Below are 13,239 nucleotides of genomic sequence, written 5' to 3' on the forward strand. Positions count from 1 at the left end.
ACAGAAACTATCATTTAACTAAAACTACTATGCCATTTTATAACTGCCCAACTTACAACCAGTGCCATTCATGTGAAATTGCAAGGGACCTTGCAAAAATGCAGAAAATGCCAGCATAAACAAAAGAACCCTGGGATGTGAAGCTTTTAAGATCCTGTATCTCATAGGAAGGCACAAGAATTCTGGGACTTTTGTCTCACAAACAAGTAGTGCAAGAATTTCAATAAAGGAATACCACTGCCTACACAGTCTTAGAGAAGGCTATGTCAGGGAAAACTCTTGGGAATCCCAGATTGCAGAATGCTCTAGTTTTTAATTTATACATATTTAAAGCCCAGATTATGGTTCCCCCCACCACAGTATAGTGACAGCAGCAAATGTATACTTGCATAGGTATTAAAAATAATCACTATAGCTTCTGTTTTTGTGGTAGTACAGATAATTCAGCTTTTCTCAAAATATAGATATTAATATCTAATGCATGCATTAAGATTTCTAAACTCTTTTGAAATTGTAATTTCCCTGCAGCAGAGAGTTCTATCTTGAAGTGATGTACATACACTGATTGTCAAGTATTATGGCAATATCTCTTGATCTGGAAGGAGGGTATTCAAACCCTGCCATAATTTAGGTTCTCTCTTCAAAACAGTAAACTTTGTTTTTCCTAAGAATAGGAAGAGCTTATATTCGGCCTTTTTTCTGGGGACAGTTTCAGAGTTGTTCCATGAACCTCGAAAACTACTGCCTCTGCTATACTAGATAAATCAGGTTTTCTACTCCATACAGCATTCTTTCTCATCTCCCTGACTGCCAAACTCACTTCCATTCTATACTCAACTCCCTGCTGGCCAACACAAAATGGCAAATGAAAAACAAACCTTATGATAAAATAGATATGGAAGGAAGGACTGAGAAAAACTGCAAATATGTTATATAACAAAGAGAGCAAAGCACATGCTACACCTTTTCCTTGAACCTACACAATATACAGTTTTATATGCAGTGCAAATAAAGAAATCAGCTGACAAGTTTAATACCAGCAAAACCTATGTAGAAAAACTGGCAATGCCTGTTAAACTGGTGGGGCCAGTTGTCAAATTTTAAATTCTTAAAAATTCTACTTCTTACCCTGTCTCAAAATTTACACAGCCCATACTCAAACCAACCTCTCCCACACTACCAAGTTTCTACTGCGCTCCTGATTTCTGGCTATAATGGCAAAATGTGATTCATCCAGCTTACTCTAAATTAACCTATACTACAACAGTGGACTTATGACTAGAAATGTAACGTGCTTGAATCATCCCAAAACCATCTCCCCGCACCCCTGGTCCATGGAAAAATTGTCTTCCAGGAAACCAGTCCCTAGTGCCAAAAAGGTTGGGGACTGCAGCGATAAGAAAGCAGTTCCCAAATCCCAGATAGAAGTTTTAAAAGAAACTGGTAAAGTTCACTGGTTCTGATGATATTCAAGTCTATTTCTGTTTTTACTCATACAGTTGCAATGGAGATCTCACAGTTCAGTAATGTATTGTGTACTGTACTAGGTAAAGAAAATAAATTACAGAAACTAATATTACAATAATACTTTTCCTGCAGGAACCAGTTTTTCCCAATTTAAAAGACAGAAATCCTGACAGAAATTGAGCAGGCTAATGACATATTTCTTTCAACAGTAAAAATGATTTCATGACAGCCAGAGTGGTGAAGTAGAATATGGGACTGGACTCAGGCACATGGAGCTCACTGGGTATCTTTGGGCCAGACTCTTAGCCTAACTCTACTAGCACGGTTTTTGTTGTGAGGATGAGATTGAAAGGAGGGGGAGAATTAGGTAGGCAGCCCCAAGTTCCTTGAAAGGAAAAAAAAAAGTTAGAGCTCAGGTTAAATAAATATCATTTAATATATCTGCTTTCAAATTAAAACTCTTTGAAGCTGTAAATTGTATAGTCTTTTAAAGTGTTTCAGTGCATAGGTGTTCAGGTTCCTTCTTGATAAATCAGGATATTATTAATTTCAAAATGTTAATAAAACAAAATCAATATAATTTACATCATAAGTTATTAAGTTAATGACCCCCAGGCACTTCAAAGAAGTCTCAGTCTTGTGAGTCTCTGCAGACCCTGCAGATAGCTCTAAATAGGATTACATTGTGCAGTACTTTCCATACAGACATTTTTAATTTTATCCTGACAACATGCCCAAGTTGCACACACGATTATCTTGAATAGTCTGCAAAGCTAAAATAGGGTCAGATCTCTCTGAGATATTGCCAAGAGTTGAAGCACTTTTTAAATCCTCAGTATAATGTAACTCTGGGCCATTGGCAGACAGTAATTTCAAAAAATATATTATTTCTAATTCAACTGTTCTTAGACACGCACTATCCGAAAAGGGACAGTTTCCCTTCTCTGACAATAATACATGTAATAGGCAACATGAGGAAACAAAGCTGTTCTTTACTTCATAAATACTACAGTAGACTCTCAGTTAAATGGCACCAATGGGGATTGGTAGGTGCTGGTTAATGTAGTTTCTGGTTGCTGGAGAGTTGGGCCTAACTAATTCTATACCCCACCCATACAATAGCATACCATACCCTCAGTATTGACTTGATATTAACATTGTACAGTAATTAAAAGCAAATAAAGACAAATAAAGAAAAACTTTGATCTTCTGAGACTCAGCCTTAATGTCATAGATAAGTGATGGCGAACCTTTTAGAGACTGAGTGCCCAAACTGCAACCCAAAACACTACAATAAAAAAACCTTCCTTGAGTAGCTGTTTCTGCACGGCTCATCATTTCTGCCCATTCTAAACACATTCCAACCATTAAAAACTTACCAGGACACCTTTTTTTCCCAACCCTAGCCCTACCCTGGTGCAAACCCCTAACCCTAATAGAGGGTTAAAGTTCCACTGAAAATACGGCGATTTTGAAAAAGCCTTCCTTGAGGAGCTTTTTCTGAACAGCTCATCATTTCTGCCCATTCTAAACCCATTCCAACCATCAAAATCATGCCAGGATGCCTCATTTTTCTACGTCTAACCCTACCCTGGTACACACCCCCAACCCAAATATAGGGCTAAAATTCCGCTGAAAATAATGCAATTTTTAAAAAGCCATCCTTGAGTAGCTGTTTCTGGACAGCTCATCATTTCTGGCCATTCTAACCATATTACAACCATCAAAATCATGCCCTGACACCTACTTTTTCTAAGCCTAACCCTACCCTGGTGCACACCGCCAACCCGAACATAGGGCGAACATTCTATTGAAAATACGGCGATTTTGAAAAAGCCTTCCTTGCGTACCTCTTTCTGCACTGCTCATCATTTCCGGCCAATCTAAATACATTCCAACCATTAAAATCTTGCCAGGACACCTCGTTTTCCGAACCCTAACCCTACCCTGGTGCACACCCTTAACCCTAATATGAGGCTAAAGTTCCATTGAAAATAGGGCGGTTTTGAAAAAGCCCTCCTTGAGGAGCTGTTTCTGCACAGGTCATCATTTCTGCCCCATCTAAACCCATTCCAACTATCAAAATCATACCAGGACACCTCATTTTGCTAACCCTAACCCTACCCTGGTGCACACCCTCAACCCAAACATAGGGCGAAAATTCTATTGAAAATACGGCAATTTTGAAAAAGTCTTACTTGCGTAGCTCTTTCTGCACAGATCATCATTTCTGCCCATTCTCACAAGACAAGGATGTCCGCTGTCACCCCTGTTGTTTATTTTGATCTTAGAGGTACTGAATATAAGTGTTAGGGATGACGAGGACATCAAAGGCACTAGAATTCGGGATGAAAGTTATAAATTGCAAGCATTTGCAGATGATTTGGTTTTAGTAATGGAGGAACCTTTTGTAACAATGCCTAAAATTTTACAATGGATTGATGAATATGGTGAGGTTACGGGAATGCAAATAAATAGAGAAAAAATGAAACTGTTAGTTAAAAACTTTACGCAAGACCAAAAAGAAAGACTCCAGGAACAAGTAGATTTGCATATTGTTAAAAAGGTTAAATACTTGGGAATCTATCTTACAGTCAAATGTACTACTTTGAAAAAAGATAATTATGATAAATTATTGAAGGATATTAAAGGTGATTTGGAAAAATGGGCCAATTTACAATTATCTTTGATGGGAAGAACAGCACTTGTTAAAATGAATATATTACCTAAACTTTTGTTTTTGTTCCAAATGATTCCCGTAAAACTTGATAAAAAAATTCTTTGATGACCTAAACTTTCAAAGTTCGAGATTTATCTGGAGGAAAAAGAAACCAAGGATTAAATTAAAAATGCTACAGGAAGCTAAAAGGAATGGAGGCTTTGGTCTTCCCAATTGGATGTTGTATTATCAAGCATCTGTATCAGTTTGGCTAAAAGTATGGATAACTTTGTGACATAAGAGAATCTTCTATCTTGAAGGTCAGGACTTGCAGATGGGGTGGCATGCTTATATGTGGTACGAGAAAGTTAAGTTGCATGGGTCTTTTCTGAGTCATTTTATTAGAAGAACATTAATGTCAGTGTGGGAATAACTAAAGTTAAAAGTGTATAATAAACTACCAAGATGGCTTTCACCTATGGAAGCTTTTGTATATCCAAATGTATTGAACTTTGAAGGGATCATAAGATATGACAATATTTTGGATAAGGATGGTGGCTTGAAACTGGATCAAGAAATACAAGAACAAGGACTTAATATCTCCTGGTGGTATAAGGTACAGTTGTAATCGAGATATGTTAAAGATTGTAAAGCATGGGTGTTTTACAAAGACTTAACAGAGTTTGATCAAGTGATGCTTAAAACAGATGAGAAAGTTATTAAAAGATTATATGATTTTTTACTTGACAAGAAAATGTAAGGGGAACAGGTTAAGGAAACTATGATAACATGGGCACAAAACTTTGGATTTAATGTTGAACTAGAAAAGCGGCAAAAACTATGGGAAAGGTAACATTAGCAACTTCGTATAAAGAAAATTTATATAAATGTTTTATAGATGGTATTTGTCACCAAATCGATTAGCTAAGATGTTTCCAAACATATCAAATAGATGTTGGAAATGTAAACATAAAGTGGGTACTTTTTATCATATGTGGTGGACTTGTGATAATGCGAAAAACTATTGGATTAAAATACAAAAATGGATGGAGGAAATACTACAAAACTCTTTGCTTTTAAACCTGAAGTTTTCTTGTTGGGCATCATACTGGAAGATATCAACAGACAGGAAATGTATTTGATGTTACACTTAATCACAGCGGCAAGGATTGCATTTGCTCAATACTGGAAAAGTGAGGAGCTACACACCGATGAACTGATTTTAAGAAAGATTTTGGACTGCGCAGAAATGGATAGATTGATTTTATCATTGAAGGAGAAAGAAGACACTGACTTCTATCGAACTTGGGATATTTTCTATAATTGGCTGAAGAAACAGAACTTGGCGTAAATTTAGAGATGTCTTATAAACTGATTTGAATTTGACTATAGAATGTTAAAAAATATGTAGTAAGGGGTTGACCCAGTAAATCCGATGTATGTGATATTTGATGTTTGCAGTGATAGTTTAAAATTTTAATAAAACTTAAAAAAAACCTCTGCCCATTCTAAACACATTCCAACCATTAAAATCTTGCCAGGACACCTCGTTTTCCCAACCCTAACCCTACCCTGGTGCACACCCTTAACTGTAATATGGGGCTAAAGTTTCATTGAAAATAGGGCGATTTTGAAAAAGCCTTCCTTGAGTAGCTGTTTCTGCACAGCTCATATTATCTGTCCCTTCTAAACACATTCCAACCATCAAAATCAAGCCAGGACACCTTGTTCTTCTAACGCTAACCCTACACTGGTGCACACCCTTAACCCTAATATGGGGCTAAAGTTCCATTGAAAATAGGAGGATTTTGAAAAAGTCTTCTTGAGTAGCCTGTTCTGCACAGCTCATCATTTCTGACCATTCTAAACACATTCCAACCATCAAAATCATGCCCTGACAACTAATTTTTCTAAGCCTAACCCTACCCTGGTGCACACCGCCAACCTTAACATAGGGCGAAAATTCTATAGAAAATACGGCGATTTTGAAAAAGCCTTCCTTGCGTAGCTCTTTCTGCACTGCTCATCATTTCTGCCCATTCTAAACACATTCCAACCATTAAAATCTTGCCAGGACACCTCGTTTTCCGAACCCTAACCCTACCCTGGTGCACGCCCTTAACCCTAATATGAGGCTAAAGTTCCATTGAAAATAGGGCGGTTTTGAAAAAGCCCTCCTTGAGGAGCTGTTTCTGCACAGGTCATCATTTCTGCCCCATCTAAACCCATTCCAACTATCAAAATCATACCAGGACACCTCATTTTGCTAACCCTAACCCTACCCTGGTGCACACCCTTAATTGTAATATGGGGCTAAAGTTTCATTGAAAATAGGGAGATTTTGAAAAAGCCTTGAGTAGCTGTTTCTGCACAGCTCATTTCTGGCCATTTTCAACACATTCCAACCATCAGAATCATGCCAGGACACCTCATTTTTCTAACCTTAACCGTACCCTGGTGCACACCCCTAACCCTAACATAGGGCTATACTTCCATTGAAAAGAGGGCAGTTTTGAAAAAACCTTTCTTGAGGAGCTTTTTCTGCACAGCTCATAATTTCTTCCCATTCTAAACACATTCCAACCATTAAAATTGTAGCAGGACACCTCGTTTTCCCAACTCTAACCCAGTGATGGGGAACCTTTTAGAGACCAAGTGCCCAAACTGCGACCCAAAACTCACTTATTTATAGCAAATTTCCAACACTGCAATAAAACCTGAAAACTGAGTTTTAGTTTAGAAAAAACAACTCACAGCCAGTCCAAGCAAATATATTTACATCCTTGGCAGTGCACTGACCGGTGATGTGAAAGCTCGGACGTGTCACGGCTAATGAGTCGTTGCTTGTGATGTCATCGCCTGGCACCTTTACTCCTTTCTGTGTATGCACATGGTCCCTATGCATGCTGTTATCCAATGCTTGGCTGCTGGGGTGATTTGGTGACTTGGCTCATGTGCTGCCAGAGAGGGCTCTGCATGCCTGCTGTGGCACGTGTGCCATAGGTTCGCCACCACTGTCATTGATCGTTGACGAACCCACATTAAATTCCTCCATGAGCAATGTATGACACTCACCTTTCTCAAGCATCTTTCATATTTCCATCTTCTGCTTATGGTAAGCACTATGTGCTTATGCTTACTTGGGACCTGGTTTGGCATACTTGGGGTTGGGTGAGAACATGAAATTCGAATAGCAATAGATCCCAAATGCCTGGCATGTTTACACACATTGAATTGGCGGGAATGGGAGACTAGCATGTGGGCTTACTCAAGGTGCATGGTGTGCCACGTTTAAACTTATATTTCCTCTGAAAAAATGTTTTGTTTTAATTTTTATTTAAAGTATTATTTCTTCTATTTTTTGCCGGTTGCTTGAGGGTGCCGGTTGCTTGAGTTCCGGTTAAACAAGAGTTTACCGTATTTATCCTTATGGATAAGTTGACCCATTGACTGAAATATATCTCGTCTTCAGTTGATCAGGTTGCAACCCTGGTAAAATTACAGGGATGACTTTAGTTATGCCAGGTATGTTAAAAAATATCTTGACATTGCAAACTACATGTTTTTTTTTCCTTAACTTGGCATCAGGACAGGACAGGAACCAATTTTGCTATGGGTGCCACTGTGCTGAATGTAAACCGGGCAGAAAAGTACACCTAACAGGCATACCCTAGAGTGTTCCTACACCTACACTTTCTCTTTCTTATTACACTCAAGTGTGAACATTTAGAGTGCAATCCTGCAACCTCAGTGCTCGCAAGCCTCTGAATTTGTGCATCCTATGTCAAAATTGGCGATCTCCACTGTTGCTGGGCCTTGTACTTCGTCTAGACAGCTACCTTCAGCCATCTGGATAAAGTGCTACAGCAGGAAAGGGGAGGAGGCTGGGACACTGATATAAAAAGGCATAAGTCTATGGCCCCAGCCTCATCCCTTCCCCACCCTGGCACACCCCTTCTCTAAGGCCTAGTTCTGGCCTTGGGGCAGTCTGCATGGTTGTTTCTACATCACTGAAAAGGACGTAGGTTAAGTCACCCTTTGAAGCTCCAGGTCCAAGGTCACAAGACCATGGAGCTGAGACTTTGAATAGCCCTACAGCCACCCAAATAATGTTGGAAGCCTATACAATTGGCCCTTTAGCATTAAATAAAAGACATTTTCTTAGCAGAAGGGTGCAGAATAGAAGATGAAGAGTAGTATGGAACCAAAAGGGCAGTTTCTCCCATTCCAGCTTTCCACCATCATCCTTAGCAGCAGTTTCATTTTGTGAAACTCAGTTCCTTTGACAGACAAACAGATATTCCATTTACTTTTCAAAGAGAGACTCAAAACATAAAATATACATTCAAGAAAGAAAATCGATAACACATATTAAGCAATCATAAGAAGATACACTTTCCAAAGGGGTAGCTGAGTTGGTCTGTGCAGAGTTTTGCACAGAGTTGTGGCATTTTAAAGACTAACATGTTTATGTGAAAATGTCAACATCATAAAACAAAACAAAAAGCCCAAAACTGGCAGGATAGTGTATTGGTTAGAGTGCTGTACTGGGGAAACAGGAGATGTGTTCTAGTCTCTACTCAGCCATGAAGCTCACTGGATGACTTTGGGTCAGTCTCAGCCCAACATACCTCATAGGGCTTTGGCTGTGAGAATGTGAAAATAAAATGGAGCTATGTACGCATAAGCAGCCTTGACTTCCCTACAAAAGGGAAAAGGTGGAATATAAATACTATGCTGCAACAACAACAAAATGCATAATGCCCAAAAGAAAACAAAGTAAAGGAGAACAAAAAAGGAAAACTACCCTAACATATCCATAATGAAGAGAGAAAAGAATAAGCAATTAAGTTTTTGCCAGATATCTTAAAGCATGGTCTTGCATAAGACAGGTGCCACCATGTAAAAAGCAGCAGTATGGATCAAGAAACTGGATGTAATATGGACACCTTGCTTCAGTTAATGCCTTCGTACTTGCATTTCAGAAACTAGTTTCCAAGCACCCCCTAGCTCATATTCACTGTTGTCATTTACCCTTATGTAGTCCTACTGACTTGTTGTTTTACAGCATTGTCAGAACGTGACTAGCCTAAAAAAATCTGGAAATGTCAGCCTCCTACCTTTTAAAAGTTTTTTTCCTATAAAACAAAACACATGACCTGAACACAAAAACCTTCAAATCTTCATAAGAATGGTTTTAAGGACCCTTTTAGGGCCTAAACAAAGAAACAGCAGATTAAGTATAAACCATCTTAGTCTGTTTTGAAAGAGATGAGTCTTCTGAGTTAAAACCTCCAAAAAACAGAATTATAATCCAAGGAAGGATTTTAACATCCATTTGTGTGCTTTTTTAAAGTTTGTAGGACAATCTGTTGTTATACAGAGAAGTTTTGCAGCTCTTATTGTTATGCATAAGCTTAAGAAATCTTAGAGCTTAAATCACCTGAGCTTCCTTAGAAGAGAAGTGTGTGTGTGTGTGTGTGTGTGTGTGTGTGTGTGTGACATATGGTTTAAAATCTAAATCATATTATAAGCTGCCTGGAGTACTCTTTTCTTCCCAGGAAGATAGGTACAAGTCATACACACATGCATACCCTCCTTTAAAAATACTTCGCTTTCTAAAAAAAATCTGAATGTAATGCAAGCAAAAAAGATGAAACATGGTGTAATACAATCTTATGCATGTTTTCAAAGTAATAAATCCAAATGAGTTCCATTAGGCTCACTTCCAAGTAACAATGAATAGGATTTCAGCCTCAGTTACTTAAAACTAAGCACTTGTCAAATAGGGTTTGACAAGTAGGGTTCTGCTTTGGCAAGCATCTCAAGACCCTTTTGTAATTTAGCTTAAATTATTCTTCACAGCACAAGTATATTTTTAAAAACCCTAAATTTTCAGAACAGATATCCATATTACAAATTAGATACTTTATTATAAGAGTCATCTCCTTGCTGCATTTGAAAGGCCCAAGAAAAGAAACCACCTGTAACCAAGAGCCATAGGCTTCTCTACATACAGAAGTCATATGTTGACAAGTAGTGTTTTTGATCACAGGTCACAAAGGGAAAGAAGAAGATGCCAAATGTAACATTCAAATAAATGCTTTGAGAGAACGTCTGAGGAGGGCACACACACCCTTCCTGGGCCAAGGTTTCACCATCTACTGAAGGAGAAAAAGAGTAGAAAGGGAGGGAACAGGGCAGCCAAGAAGGCCTGCCACAACCACTTGTAGCTTACTGTTTATGCCATGAGGCTGAGCAACTGGAAATGTGAGCTTGAATATCACTGGGGAAAAGATTGGCTTGCTATACAATTATTGTCCATTTAAAATGTCAAAGTATATCTAGTTATTCTAGTTTCCATTAATACACTGCTACTTTAAAGCAAAAGTAGACAACTTCTGGTGGTCCAGAATACAGTTCATCCTCCAGAATCCACCAGAGCCTGCCCCTGAATCCAAAATTTGCTGCCAAAATTCAGCAACACAAAAGCTAAAAGGGCTGACTCTTTTTTGCTATCAACTGTTGGATTTTGGCATTGAACTGTTGCTTTTTAAAAGCAAGGGAGAAATTTGACTTGTTTTTTAACCATGCTGCCACATTTTAGTTTAAAAATATCATTTTTGACGGCAATGAGACAGGAAACCCAAATGTAGCCTGTGTATTGTCCATCCCACTTTAAGCCAGTGTCACTACAATTGTAACATCTATAAAACTCTGGTATTCTAACTTGTTGGGCATATCCTAATTTTTTTAATTAGAATTTCTAATAAACCTTATGAATGGAACTCTGTCATATATATTCTCTGAAAAAATCTCTGAAAAATTATCAGGAAAATGTAGGGCTTACATATATTTATATCCTCAAAATGACATCTTCAGCTCAATCTTGACTAAAACATAATGTTAGTGGATAATTTCAACACCAACACAGAGAAGTATGAAATGGTCATGGCTTGACTGATAGATAAACATAACTATACACTGCCTAGAGAGCTTCAGCTGTGCGATGGTATAGAAATGAAATAAACAACAACTCATTATTTTCTACCTCTATAAAGTGAAGGGACTGCAAATCTAATAGAGCAAGAGCTAAAATACTGAACCTCTTGTGTAGCTGAATTATATAATACTAAACGTGTCAAAGTCAAATATGGGAACTTTATATTCAAATAAACTGACATATATCTGATACACATTACACATCATTCAAAATTACAATAAACAACCCTCAATTACGCATCAAACACAATTTAAAATGTGAAACATTTCAGCATAAAATGCCAGCCTCAACCAAATATGGAAGTATTCTATGATACCACTTATAAACTAAGTCAGAAACCATCAGGGAAAGACCAAAAGTAAGCCTCAGAGGGAAAACATAATTCACCAGTACCTGTGTTGAACAACCATTCAAATCACATTAATCAATATAGCTTGTTTTATCTCAGCATTGTACTATAAATGCAAATGTTGTGTGTACTCTTTTGGTTGTATTAAAATACCTTGTGAAGTCTTGGCTACTTTGCCAAATGTTGGACATGGAAATATCCAGTAAAGTGTCATTTACAGAGTTTTAGTATTTAGAATGCAATTTCTTTGATATTGGTGAAATAGGAAGCCCTCTCCTGAAATAAGGACTGCCTCACTGATATTCTGCATAATGAATCTTGTTTTGGACCCTTGCCTCATTATATGAGGAAGAAGCATGCTGATAAGCAAGCTCCAGTTAAGTGCTGGTGCTTGAATAGAGCCTACAAAGAAAAAAAAATAGGGAGGTAATGTTGACTGATCAACTCTATCCTGATACCTGTGTGAATGGTGAACTCAAACAATGCATGGTGTTTATTAATGAGGCTTGGTTGGTTGGTTGGTTGGCTGGTTGACACAAGTGCTGATCCAAGGCTTTGTTTCTGGTCTATTCCTGATTGAATCTGGTTCAGTCCAAATGGTATGGCAGCATTCTTTCCTTTATGACTGTTTCTGTTGAAATGTTTCATATTCTAAAATACATTTTTAAAGTAATGTATCAATTGCATATGTGATCCCCAGTTGTTTATTGTGGTTTTGACTCTATATTGTTGAATGCTACTATTGTAGTTGATTATAGTAATCCCTAAATCAATACTAAATAACTTTACTGATTTTGAGCTCTGGTAGTAGTGATCATCCATTCATCAAAGTCAATTTTAAGAAGCCAATGGCAAGCGATGATTTTGTTACTTACTCTTTTGAAATGGATTCTGTATTAATGGATACCAGGAGACTTAGATAATGAAACATGCCTTCCAGTAGGGTTGTATTGACTGAATTAGCAAAATGAAAATACAGTGTTTCATCTTGGAGTACTAGCAAAGAACTACGTAGACTTAATACTTTAGGAAAACTCTGGATAGACTCAGTAATGTACCACCACAAGACTGATCACTGCTGTATTTTCATATGGTTTTCAATAAGCACAAAACATTTGTATCAGTTTATATTTCATAGAATCTTAACTTTTCATTCTGACAAAGAAAAAGGGCACCCATACATCCAATGGGACAGTTATCCACAACTCACGTTTATATACTTGCTATCCTTCTTTTATTTTTACATCAATAATATTATAGAGAAGCAATTTTAACCTACATTGGTCCTAGAAAAGTATCTGTCTTGTTTTATGTAGGTAGCATCATCTTTTTGTTCATTTGCTCAAGTGGAATCCAGATGTAATTCTGGAAAATGTTTTCAAGAATACCACCTTGTCAATCATGGAAAAATTAAAGTCATCATTTTTGGAAGAGACCAAAATTTACAACTGAGAATTAAAAAACTAAAATTATGTCAGATCATGCTATATGGGCATTTATCTGGACCACATACACCAATCAATGCAATAAAAAACTGGAAATGTAGCAAAGGAACACTGAAACTATCAAGGCATGATGAGGGCATACCAATCTTTCCTATCCATCTGAAAATCTGAGGATATTACAGCACAGTTGCATGGGGAAAAATATACAGTATAATTCTTCAAACCATTGTGGGTAATCCCAAGAGCAATCCTACTGTACTTTTTTGCTTGCACACAGAGATGCTATGATAACAGGAGTATCAGCCTGTATTTTCAA

At 37.6% G+C, this 13,239-nt stretch overlaps 1 protein-coding gene across 3 annotated transcripts in view; it reads right to left on the reverse strand.

Moving 5' to 3' along the window:
* CACNB2 (calcium voltage-gated channel auxiliary subunit beta 2) overlaps positions 1-13,239 on the reverse strand; it is a 154,678-nt gene that overhangs the window by 57,655 nt on the left and 83,784 nt on the right. The window lies entirely within an intron of this gene.

The sequence above is a fragment of the Varanus komodoensis genome, unplaced genomic scaffold (genome assembly GCF_004798865.1).
Source record: "Varanus komodoensis strain SLA01 unplaced genomic scaffold, ASM479886v1 scaffold15, whole genome shotgun sequence".
Taxonomy (NCBI): Eukaryota; Metazoa; Chordata; class Lepidosauria; order Squamata; family Varanidae; genus Varanus; species Varanus komodoensis.